The sequence below is a fragment of the Gavialis gangeticus genome, unplaced genomic scaffold, assembly GCF_001723915.1.
Source record: "Gavialis gangeticus isolate Ggan-Ray unplaced genomic scaffold, GavGan_comp1, whole genome shotgun sequence".
Lineage (NCBI taxonomy): Eukaryota > Metazoa > Chordata > Crocodylia > Gavialidae > Gavialis > Gavialis gangeticus.
The window spans coordinates 176,575,277-176,588,407 of record NW_017729024.1 but is presented as its reverse complement, the minus strand read 5'-3'; the positions used below and the strand labels follow the sequence as shown (position 1 = coordinate 176,588,407).

The 13,131-nt window shown below is 47.8% G+C and overlaps 1 long non-coding RNA gene across 1 annotated transcript in view; it reads right to left on the bottom strand.

The window, feature by feature from the left end:
• The window catches only part of LOC109298001, a 40,811-nt gene that overhangs the window by 18,596 nt on the left and 9,084 nt on the right, over nt 1-13,131 (bottom strand). The gene's annotated exons all lie outside the window — the stretch shown is intronic.

The window sequence follows — 13,131 nt, the reverse complement described above, 5'->3', positions numbered from 1 at the left end:
GCTCCCTCCTGCCAAATCCTGATGGGCAGCTATGTCATCCTGAGGGCTGGGAAGAGGGTTTCTGAGTACTTGCATGGCTATTGTATGGAGGTATCAGCTCCTGAAGGAGGGCATCAGCTCAAGTAGCAATGTGTAAGAGCTTCAATACCAATCATCACCATCCCTCTAAGTGATCAAAATATTCTAACACGGTTTTTAACACAGAGAATTCACATTTTTTTTTCCTCTTGTTCTGTGTTTTGTGAGAGAGGATTAAAAACGGTGAAAAAGCAGCAAGCTGTCAGCACCTCCAGGAGCAAACTAAAAAAACTGAGACTAGTTTGCTGCAATTCATCTTGGCCTTGTACAGTATTGAATAGGAATTGCTTTATAAAAAAAAAAAATCTATGGTATCACTAAGTAGCATCGCCTGGAATAGATGTGGTCTAACATTTTTATTTTACTACGAGTCCCGATTAACATTTTTATGCATTTAGTGGCTGCTTTTTGTATCTGTTGCTCATCTTTACATAAGATTATGCTTCTTGTCATCATTGCAAATATGTTGGAGTGTGTAGGAAGTGGGTCGTGTCCCTTTAGATACTTTGGAAGCCCTCTGCCGAGCCCTATAATCCATTGCAAAAGTCATCAGAGCCTAACAAAGCAGCTGAATGTGGTTGCATTGTGGTCTTGCATGTTTGCATGCAGTTATTACATGTGGTCATTTGTGTGTGTGAGGGGGGAGAAATCAAAACAAAGCATTTCAAGAAATGCCAAAAAATTCTGTTTCAAACATATCAGAGTGAAACATTTCATTTTTTTTTCACGCCTAGAGCTGACAACGACCTGAGATTTCCATTCAACAGGAAGTTTGGACATTTCCAAAAAATCCCAAATTGAAATGAAAACCTGAAATTTCAACGTGCCCCATGAAATCTTTTAAAAATTATTTTGGGTTACTTGCAGCATCACACCTGGATACAATGGAAAGATGCTTCCCCGAGCACTGCCAGGAGTGACCAGGAATAACGGTCACAAGCTGGCAGAGGGGAGGTTTAGGCTAGATATGAGGAGGCGCGACTTCACTGTCAGGGTGTCTAGGGTCTGGAACCAACTTCCAAGGGAGGTGGTGCAGGCTCCTGCCCTGGGGGTTTTTAAGAGGAGGTTGGATGAACACCTTGCTGGGGTCGTTTGACTCCAGCACTATTTCCTGCCATGGCAGGGGGTCGGACTAGATGATCTGCTCAGGTCCCTTCCGACCCTAGAAACTATGAAACTATGATGTGGTTGGGTTGCAACATCTATGCTGTTCTTAAGAGTGAAGAACATTATTTGGACATTTTGAAATGGAAAAAAGGAATCATTTTACCCCAATAATTTGAAATGGAATAGTGTGGCTTTTCTGATTTTTTTTCAAAGTGTAATTGCATTGAAAACAGCACATTTTCCAACAGAAGGGGTTTAATAATGACCTACTGAGGTCCCTTCCGACTCGATGACCTGCTGAGGTCCCTTCCAACCCTAACATCAACGAACCTATAATTTGTTGAATCAGCATTTTCCAATGGAAATTGTGTTGCCTTGGAAAATTTTCTGACTAACTTAAGTATCTGGCACCCAACTCTGCTCTTATGGTCTCCTCATCTTGCTAATGGGACTTCTGGGTTCCCCGGTAGGATTGCTGCAGCTTTTTGCATGTTAATTCGTCCACGACAGGAGAACAGGAACTAACCTTATCCCTACAGTCTGCCACTGCCTCCTCTCAGCAACACAGACCTCAGAGCAAGTCCCTCGGCAATTTTCACGGCAGGAACGACAGTCATTATCCTTGTGCTATCGGCAAGCTTCTACTAATGCACGATCTCACAATAAGGCCTGAATTCCTGATACATACCCAAGTTTGTCCTGGCTTAACGGCAGCGTGAGGTTGCCCTGCTCAAGTCAGACGAGTACGATTTTGTGCAAGGGAACGTCTCTGTAGGTTTAAACTTGGCTGATCTCAGATTGACTGCAAGCGTTTCTAGGCAGTATAAGTGCTTCCACACAATGTCACACCAGTTTAACTGAACCAGTTCAGCTGTGTCTAGAGCCAGGGACAGACATTACACATAAACCGGTTTAAATTTCATAGACATTTCATAGATTTCATAGACATTAAGGCTAGAAGGGACCTTGGAAGATCATCGAGGCCAGCCCCCCACCCAAATGGCAGGAAGTCAGGTGGGGTCATAGGATCCCAAATGGTCAGAAACTGGTTTAAACCTGTAACTTCATCCTTTTTTTTAAGAAGTGGATCCCAGCGGCCCCCTTTTTAAGAAGTGCACCACCCCCCGGCAAGTGATGGCATGGTGGCAGCACAGCACCTGTGCGGCTGTGGCGGGGGGTGGCCATGCTCTATCCCCATGTACCCCCGGGACCTTTCAAAGTACCTCCAGGGGTCCGCGTACCCCCGGTTGACAACCCCGGCTGTAACAGAACAGGTGTTCAGTGAATATCAACCAGTTTCAAAAGGGCCGAAACCGGTTTGAGACAAACCTGGTTAAATGCTGTATCAGACTGGACTAGTCTAAAAAATCCCATGAACGTAGGCATCACTTGAAGGATATGAATAGTTTCTCCACGGGGAGCACTTTGCTTCATACAGGGCAGCCCAAGTGATCATCCTGGGCTCAGAAAGCTTACACCATAAATACACCAGACAGAGAAAAGGTAGGAGGGAAACAGAAGCTCAGGCAGGTGAAGTGCTTTGCTTTAAGCTGTGTATTTGGGAGCCACGTTGGTCTGAGACAAAAAGAAATGCAAAAACTCTAGGACTGTTGTTTGGAAATGATACCTTTGATTAGAGCAACTGAGAAATCACAAAAAAAAGATCTTTTTCTGCAAGCTTTCAGGCACACGCCCTTCCTCAGGCTCAGGGAGAATTCAAGAGGGTAAAAGGTTCCCATAGATAGACAATAAACTTCATTTTTGCTTTAAGCTACAAAGCAGGGCAGTGACCGAGTTCAAATACAACCCAGCTCTTCCCAGTCCCACTCCAGTGACAAGATCACTGGCTCGCCAGGGTTTATACCAATTGTTGCCGACCAGCTACTCTGCATAACCGCAAACCAAAATCGACACGGCTAACAGCGGCGGGCTACAACATTGGAGCTGCCTTCCCGAAGTCCATGATCTGCACACGCAGCCCGAGCTGCAGTGACAGGTCAAGTTTAAATGACTTCCTCCAAGAGATGCACCTGAACAGCCCCGGAGCCACATGCAGCTCGTGAGCCACAGTGCGGCCATCCCTGGCTTACACCAACTTCCATCGATGCAGCTCTCCTCTTCCACCGCAGCTCCCGGTTGATGCATTCAGTGCAAAAAGGCCTTTAATATATGACACAGCAACATCCATGCAACGGGGAAAGCAAGCAGCAGTATTAACTTGACCAGTATCTCCCTACAAGCTCCTTGCAGCTGTTTTCTTTCCCCACACTTGAAGCCATTGTTTGGGAAGATGATCGCCACCCTATGTTGACCTTTAAGCAAACGCTCACGTTTTTCGATAGAAATAAAAAGCTAGCCCTCTAGTGGAAACACCTTTTGTCACAACTTTGTTCTTTTAAAAATCTGGAGTTTTGGGTAAAGTCAGATTTCACTATATTTGATTCGGTCTCAGTCCAGCACCTATTTGAAAGACAGGAAAACTCCAGGCGGCTTTAGTTCTGAAAGGACAAAAATCCTTTTTCACCCAGTTTATCCAAAGGTTGGGGCTGATACCTCTGGATAAACAGTCATGGGTTTCTCCCCATCTATAGTTATTTTGTATCACAACAAAATTGTTTTTATTTCACTGTCAGGGTGGGCTTCTTCTGTAGCTCTTTCATGTAGGTTGTTCATCACTAACGGAGGAATCTGCAGGAAAAGGCATGGATGAATTTTAAAATTACAGCCCCAGTCTCAATTCCTTGATCTGCTGGGCGCCGTGCTTCCTGCTTCAACACTTTTATCTTTATCTCTCTTTACCACTCGGTTGGTGGTGCAGGAGATACAGGCTTAGGCTGTAATATCTAGTCCTGAAACCGGGTTGCCAACAGCTTCCAAAGGCTACAGCTATTTGGATACCAGCTTGTAAGGTAGCTTGTGGGCCAGTGTTTGTGCTGATGTGGGGTTGGAGGTGACAAAGCTCCCCGATCCCCTCCACTTGCATGGCAACACATGAATGTTAACGCATCCGTCCATTTTAAGTTGAAGTGGGTCAGGATTGTGACTGCCATGTCACCAGGGGGGGAACCAAAATGCAGGGTGCTGGCGTGTCTGTCGCAGGTCACAGCTTCTCAAGTTGTGGCGGAGCTAATTGTCCTTGTGCGGTTCCCTTTCCCTCGTTCAGACGTATTCTCTCTCTACCCCATCCTGGCCCTTCCTCCTTTGCTTTCCCCTCTGGCTTTCCTTCCTGCAATCACTCAGTCTCCCAGTGCACCTGTTACGTCCCTAGATTTGCAAGGCCTGTCTCCATCCCCAAATGGGTGCCTCGAGAGGAAGCAATACAGCTCAGGGCCAGAGGGTGGGAATGATACGGGAAGATGACTTTGGAGGAAAACAGAGATGTTTTTCAGCTCCTCAATCCGCAGTTGATCAGTGCAGTCTGTTTGCAGGCTGGTTCATGCCTCGAGAGTCAAACACTTCTGAATCCCGGTTTCTAAATTGGCTCTCCAAAGGGGTGACATTTGCTGGGAGAAATGTTGAACCGCTGATACCAGGCACCATTGGCACCCGGGTCTGATCCCTAAGCTCGAAAGAAGCTGGCAGAAGCTGAACACTGTAAGGAAAGTGGCTGTTTTGGTGTGGGGCGGTATCTCGGCAAACTGAAATTTGGGTCAACAAACCCTATGCAGAGTAGTGGGGGCTAAAACCTGAGCTGCTTGTATAAGGAAGCTTAACAGTTTATAAAGAGGATGATATGAAGTGATGCCTGTGACCACAGACGATGGGGCTCGGTGCCCGGGTGTCCCTTCCAGGGCTGCCTTCCAGCAGGACGGGGCTGGAGGCTGGCATGAAAAAACATCACAGAGGGGAGACACAGGCAGGGGGGAAAAAGGGCCTGGAAGGGAACAGAAAAAAGCTGGAGAGGTTAACGGGAGGGAAAACCTGATGGGTAGCAGTGGTTACTTAAGTGAGAGGCCTGTGTTGTTAATGGTAGAGAGTGCAGTGCTAATCCCAGCTCCCCAAACGAGCGTGTGATTCACCTCCTAACTGAGCTTATTTTCTGCAGCAGATGGATTCATTATGGAGCTGTGGATGCCAGAGGAGACTGGGCTATGGAGCCTGGCATTTGTGGTAGCTATTACCGTGCCATGCAGCAGAGCAGGTAATGAGCCAGGAGACCGCTAGGCCAAATCCCAACCTGTTAACAAATTGCTTTACGCTGCGCGCAGCAGAGCCATGCTGCTTGCTTTAAGAGTTGCTGACTGGCGCTGCCAGGGCTACCTCTCTCTCCATAAACAGCCTGGTGAGATTAGCACCTTGCTTTCCTAATTAGCCCGCACTGCTAGTGCTAGGGTAGCGTTTGGCTGCTATGGTGGTGGTAGGTGGTTCAACTCTCTTCCCGTCTTCCAAGCCTGTGATGGGCTCCATCACACCTGTTGTTAGTCAGCAGTTTATCCTAATCCGGAGGAGACAAGCGACTGCAGAATGCATTTGGAAACAGGTCTGGTGTGCGTTTATTGTGTTTTGTTTGAACTGGGTCCGGGAACATTGGTGCCATCTAGTGACCTTCTCTGGGATGTTTCTAGCTGGAGACCTTTTGAGCTGGAACAGTGTAGTCCGGTGTACGATAGATAATTATCGTACGTACACAATATTTTCAACCCTTGTACAATGTATGATCAATAATAATAAAAGCATTCAAAATGTACAGTCATTTTTGACATGCAAAAAACTCTAGAACTCTTGGTTCAGAGAGAATTTCTTAGTTGGTCTAATCAAAGGTATCACAAAAAAAATAAAATAAAATTCTGCAAGCTTTTGGGCTCTCCCACCCTTCCTCAGGGAAAATTAAAGATGGTCAAAAGTCCCCATCGGTAGGAAATAAACTTCATTTTTGCACAGAGGAAGCTGAAGATGGAAATCTATCCCTCTGGGTCCACAAGAGTGTCTTTGTGAGCTGGTGTTTGTTGTGCAGATCAGGCAGGATCCTTCCCCAGTCGTGTCACATGGAAAGCAGGGAGGTGTAGAAATCTTTCTTGTTCAGCAATAAAGTTTAAAATCGAAAGTCGGCTAAAATTCGGCATCTTCCATGTTTCGGGGCTGTACTTGGTAGCTGTGCTGGTCTGAGACGAAAAGAGTTTTTGAGGCAGCTAACTGATGTAGCACGTGCAAAATCCCAAGTCACTCTCAGGGAATCATCACTGAAGGTTGGGGTTTGCCGTCGGCACTTTCTTCTGACTGCTCGCCTTAAAATAAAATAAAAGTTTCAACTTACCCAGTTCTCACTCACGCACCGGCTTACGGTGAGCAATATAAAGTAAATAAGAAGGCTTATTTGCATACTTATTTGCATTCACTGTACAATAGTTTTTCCAGCAAATACCATCATTTTGAGCTTCCAACGTGATAATTTTATATTTAAGATCTGGCAACGCTGAGCTGGAACATCAGCAACTCAGTGTGGCCGTGAGCATTGCCAGAAGTGGGCGACAGCCGAGTTAGCCCCCATCCTCCAAGATCTGACTAGATGGAAGTTGGTACCGGTCATGCAGGTCCCTCCCTTTCCTCCCAAACCATACAGGCCCAGCCCTCGAGCATGCTGGTCCGCAGATGCAGGGCCGGAGGATGGGTGAGCCCAGAGAGCACAGGGCACAGAGGCAGCGTCTCCATCACATGCAGATTCAAGAGCTGAAGCTACCTGCAAGACTTGTGGGGAGGAGGAAAGTTGCAACCTGAATATATGGCATTGAGGAATGTAGGCTGTTCAAAGGACTCTTCCTTTTAGTTTGCAAGGAATCCCAGCATAACCATTTTGGGGTGGCGAAGGATTTCCTGCATGCTAGCAAGATGGGTATTTGAGACTACCGGTTTCCAAAGTACAGGCCGCAGCCCCTTCATATAGGAGAATCCCTCTGACAAGTGCTCGTATGAAGTCTCTTAAATGACCGCCAGGGGGCAACAGGCTTACACGCATCGGCGGGCAATGATCCTGCTGTGCTTTCTACACAGGGCCTTGCCGGACCCTTGCACTCCCCTTAATGCGTCACAGCGTCGAGGCTCAGTGGACTTTTTTGCAGTGCTGCAAATGGATTTGGATGGGGTGGGGCACACTCGCGACCTCCAGATCGATTCCTTTTCTTCACAAGCAACGAGTGCTCAGCTGGAAACTTGGCATCATGGTTTTTAAAGGGAAGGATCTTGTTCACAGCAATGTTTGGTTAAATCAGTGGTTCTCGGCCTTCTTGCCAGCTCTTAGTTTTCACTTGTTTTTTGCCTAGAGAAAAATACTAGAGCCATTCTTCCGCTGCCACGAACTAAGGAAGACGAACACTGGGGCAGACTGGTTTTGACAGGGTGGATTCCTGTTGGAAATTGCTGAGTTTATCTTGGGAATCATGTTTGCACACCTAACAGTGCTAACATTGCCTGACACCCTGCAGCGCCCTTGAAAGGATCTCAAGGCACCCCAGGGTGCTGCGACACCCTAGCTGAGAATCACCGTGTTAAATTAAAGATGCTGCAATACACTCAAGTGATGGAGAAGGACATGTGCAAAGTTGTTAGATTCTCAGTGAAACTTGGGAACATCCTAAATGTGTCTATGCCTCCAATTAGAAAATGTATCACACAAGCCCCTCTTCATATCCAAAGCATTTTCCCTGAGGCTTGGTCTCTTGGGCAAATTTGCTGTCAATGCCATAGGCAGCCTGTGGGTATCAATTAACGTAAAGGCAGAGGAGGACCATTCAACCATTTAGGATAGGGGTTGGCAACCTCTAGAAACAGTGGGCTGCCCCATACCACCCACCCCCAATCTACAATGACAATCTTGTGTATTAAAGTTCACTTGCTGAATTCAGAGCAATTCCTTTAGTGCAGGGGCAGGCAATTATTTCAGCTGGAGGGCTACTTAATGAGTTTTGGTGAGCTGTGGAGGACTGCATGGGTAGCCCCGCCCCTTGACAGGTGCCCCACCCCCTGGTCACCATCTTGGGACTGGAAGTCCCACCCCTATATAGCCCTGGGAGGGAAGAAAGCCAGCTCCAGCACAGGGGGCTTCCCTCCTGTGCCTTGCAAGTGTGGGGGCTGTGCATGCATGGTGGGGAGTGTGGGCAATAGACTGCCCTGCGGAGGCTGCGCCCCTCGCCACAATGTGCAGCGCTGCCTGGAGCCGTGCACTGCCAGGCACCAGCTCCTGCACTGGGCACGAGCGCTCTGAGCTCCCCTGCTTACTGCTGCCGCTGCCACCACCACCTGCTGGGGCTGTGGGCCATGGGTGGAGTGTGTGTGGGGGGGGGGGCCCACACCCCACCCCCCTTACACGCACACGCTGCCCACCCGAGCTCCATGATGCTACTGTGCCCCTGGGCATGGAGTTGGCGCTGCTACCAGCCCCAGCCCCATGCTCCGCGCTTCCGCCTAGCTGCAGCTCAGCCCTTGCCCCTGCCACTTCCCTACCTGCTGTCCAGAGCCAGCAGAGCAGGTCCCCGGGGATTGCAGCAGTGGTACCATCAGCCCTACCTAAAAGCTACTGCTAGCCGAGCCATGCCCTTCCACGCATGAAGGTGGGAGCAAGGCGCAATAGAGTATGTTTGGAGGTACGTACAGGTGGCCACCTTACTTCCACCCCGTGGATGGAAGGACTGGGTGGGGTGCAATTCATTGGTGGGTGCTGTGGGCCAGATTAAAGTGCCTGGCGGGCCAGATGCAACCTGCGGGCCGTATTTTGCCCACCCCTGCTTTAGTTAGACCAAGGAAATTCAGTCCTCAAGAGAATGGTTGCATGTCACAGAGAGAGATGGAGGCACCATGGAACCAGCTAATTGGTCCGGGGGGCGGAGTGGGCAGCTGGGGCAATTCCTTCCCTAACCCCAGTCAGGTGATCAATCTGCTCCTGAGCCTGCAAGCAAAAGCCATGAGGCAGGCACCTGAGAAGGAAAACTCTTGCAATCATCTCCAAGTATCCCAGTGCCTGCCAGCTGTGGTTGGTCTCCGTCTTGCTCAAACTTCAGAAAGGAAAAGCTAAGCAAACCAAAGTGAAATGAAGTAGACTCCCTCAGGTCAATCATGGAGTGGGGAAATTAATTCCTTCCTGACCCCTGCACGTGACCAGCAGATACCCTGAAGTATGAGACTGGATTACATTCATGGTGCTAATGCAGAGCTGCATGGGTAATGAGCATATTGAAGGCAAGTCAAGGAATCTCGTTCTCCCTCTACCCTGTGTAGAAAGGAAGATGAACAAGCAGGGCTTATGTATCTACCGAGCCTGTCACCAATGGCCATGGGCAGACCTAGGATTTTGAAAAGGGGCTTGTAGACGGTATGGTGCATCATCATATATAACACAACACGTTTTGCCCAGTTAAAAATCAACTAGAAGCTTTACTAATATTCTTGGGGCTAGGGTTGTATTATTCAATTTAGGACTAAAGAAAAAAAACAACAAATATAACTTCATCGGAATGAGTTAAAAAAAACAGTCTTCAGGGCTGTGAAATAGGAGCTTCATTACCAGGAGGAGGTAACAGGCAGCAGATCTGCAGAACAAAGGATAGCTTGACTGGTGGAACATCCCGGGAGTTAACAAGGTGAGTAAGCCATTAACACCTGTGCAATGAAGAGTTTAGAAGGGATCAGGTAGAGTATAATGAGCCACTAAGTCAATTAACTCCCTCAGCACTGCCCGACTAGAAATGCTGCTCCCACTGCCAAGCAGTTGGTTTTAAACTTTGGGCGGACCAGAAATCAAAGCCAGGGGGAAGGTGAGTGGGGGGAAGAGAGAAGTGCACCAGTGCACCCTTCCTGGATCCACCCCTGCCAGTGGCAATGGGTAAGTCAGTGTTTAGACTCAAGGAACCCCTCGGAAAATGCCAGCTCAGAGTTTTCTCTTGTTTTTTGCCTACAGAAAAATAACAGAGCAGTTCTTGTGTTGCAAGGCACTCAGAAGGACTCCAACAGGGCAGAATGCCGGTCACGTGACGGACCACCTTGCCTGGCACAGGTGGTAGAACTGGTCCTTACAAGTGCATTTAAGACTATCCCCTTGAAAGGCTGTCTGCTCCCACTCTAAGACACCCCGGAGAGGTGAGTCTGCTGTCCCATTGCTTAAGCTGTGCTACCACCATTGCCAGGGGACTGTGCCATGTTTCAAGGTTGAATTTCTGTAACTTCAGCTTCCAGCCATTGGATCTAGTTCTGCCTTGGTCAGCAAGATGGGAACCCACCCCCACTCTGGGGTCTCTTTTCCACATGTCAGTGGCTACATGCAGCGATCAAAGCATCTCTCAGCCTTCCTTTTGATCAACGGAATAGTTTTTCTCCTTAAGCCTCACTTTGTGATCTTGTCTTGCACCCGCTGCACCACTTCCGTGTCCTTCCTTTGCACTCTTGCAGGGTGCAACTGAGACCCTACTGCCTGAAGCTAGACAGTCTGAGCCAACAAAACAGCGTATTTTGTCCAGTTCCAAGGAGAAAATAACTGATCCATTGACCGTTCTTGTTTGTAACGTTATGTCTGTGTCTAGCAAGCACGTGAGCTTCGCAAGAGGCAGCATGGGCTGGAGGACTGAACATTGGGTTGGCAGTCCAGGACACCTATGAACCAATGCCTCACGTTGTCTTGAGTCAGTTCTTAACACAGACTGTCCAGTAGTGGACAGACACAAGGGTGTCAATCACTGTCTGCTTGCAGTGCTGCTGGTGGCCCGAGGGAGGCAAGATCCTTCCACTATGTATGTCCCACCCCATTGGTCTCAGACACCCATTGGCTGGAGGGGAGAGGCTGGGGTATACAGGTGAATGAGGTTTTGAGCAATCATACATTAACAAACCAGCATCAGCGACCACCTTACAACAGGAAACCAGTGCTAACAATTACCCCTGCAATTAAAATAGAAAAGCGAGGACTTACACAAGGCAGCACAGGCTGCATCTAACCAGGCACCAGAGGGAACCACACAGCGAGTCCTGCAGTCTCAGCAAAGATGTTCCTTCCTAACACACCCAAGTTGTGTCCCCTTCTCTGCTGAGGCAGATGTTTCTGGGGGAAAATAACACATTGCAGCAAAGTGTGAGGAGGTCCAGCCACAGCTGCACTGGTGAGGTGCTGGAGGGATGGGCCGGCAAAGGGGCGGATGTGCAGGATGGCAAGCAATGGGTGGAGCATTAAGCAGCAAGTTCCCAGGCACCATTAAAGGGAAAGGGACACCATTGCAAACCCCCAACTGGGCCTTTGGAGTCATGAAAGATCACTCCTCCAGCCAAGAGGGAGGAGGAACAAAATCGGGCAACCATTAAGGATAATTAAGCTGAGAATATGGCATCATGATGGTTAAATCCAAGACCTCTCCCAATAGTGAGGATGGAGGGAAATGTCTTACTCAGGGGCAGCGCAACAGGAAAGCATGAATACTGTCCAGTATCCAGCATCACAAGGCTGCCTGTGAGTGCTGAGCACTGAAGTGCACAGGAATAGGCAGGGGACGCTGCCTGGTCCTCAGTTGAACTGTCATCGTGATTAGTGCTGGAAAGGAAACCATGCAGGCAAGCTGGAATTGAGATTTGCCAAGCTCACTTCCCCGTACCATATAGACACCCATAGCCTCCACTTGGAGCCTTGACTTCTTAAGATTTGTCGCTGGGCTTAGGTGAGCTTCCTAAGAGACAGCAGTGCGCAGAAGATGGCATAAAGAGCAGGTCACGGAGCATGACTGAGACCCATCACAACTAATTCTTGTTTTTCCTCCTAGTCCTTCATTTTCCCTAATTATTAGTTGTAGTGAAGCACAGTACAGAGCAATCACTGTTAGGCAGTTTGGTTGAGACTAAAAAAAAAAAAAATTCAAGCCTCCTGGCTCCTCTGATGAAACAAGTAGCCTTGGACAAGACATGTATCACCACCATTTCCAGATGCGACTACCATTTGGGGTGCCTCCATTTTTGGGGAACCAAACTGGAGGTACCGTAACAGCCTGATTTTCATCCCTTTCTGAACGAGCCCCTTCAAGTCGTCTCAGATCCGGTGTTTAAAAAAACCATGAATCGTTTTTGAAAAAAATCTTAGCATTAAACTCTTTGTGCTTTAATTTGCCCAGGTATAGATCCTGTATTACGACAACACTTAAGGGGAGCTTTATCCCATTAATTTGTGAAAACCACCTTGCGCTCCACAGATGGAAGGTGTTACAGATGACAAACATTATTACTCTATAGTCTGGATCAGTTATTTAAGCAGAAAGACATTGATGGGGGGAGAGGGCAGGTGACTATAGGGTAGGCGCCCTGTAGTCTTGGTCTATGTTTAGTGTTCTGCTTTTGCAATTCTCAGAGACCTGTGGGGCTGGATGCTATGAAATTATCTTAATTAATCTTACTAATTTGTGTCCAATCTTAGAATTGTTAGGAAGGATAAAGATCAACCAGTCCTACAGAAAGAGCCAGGAATAGCTCATGCAACACTCTTTCTAGCAATTTGTGGGCTCTGTATATAGGAGCATGGCTTTCCGTTGAGAAGTGGTGCTAAGACCACTGGTGCATATTACTTTCTGATTGTAAACACACGTGCAATGGTTCTCTTGACTTCATTCTTGATTGCTTTCTCCCTCTGCTGTAGCTGTATTAATTACTATTGAGTAATTAGGGTAATTGCAATGGGTCAGGTGCTCCCATGACATAGCAGCACACTTGACTTGCCACTGAATTCTACGCACAAAATAAAGCCAGAGAGACGGATAATCTTGAGGTATGTTGCTGATGCGAGACAAAAAAGCTCCACAATATAGATTCATAAACACTTCTGATAGTCCAGCTGTGAGCCACGCTGAGGCCAAAGCATGATTAACCGAAAGGCTTAGACACATGACACATTAAACACCAGTATAATTAGCCTCCGCGCCAGTGTAAGCAAGGAGTGGACACACATACAGTCCTACATCACTGCAGCTTACTTGAATCCAGTGTAAATTT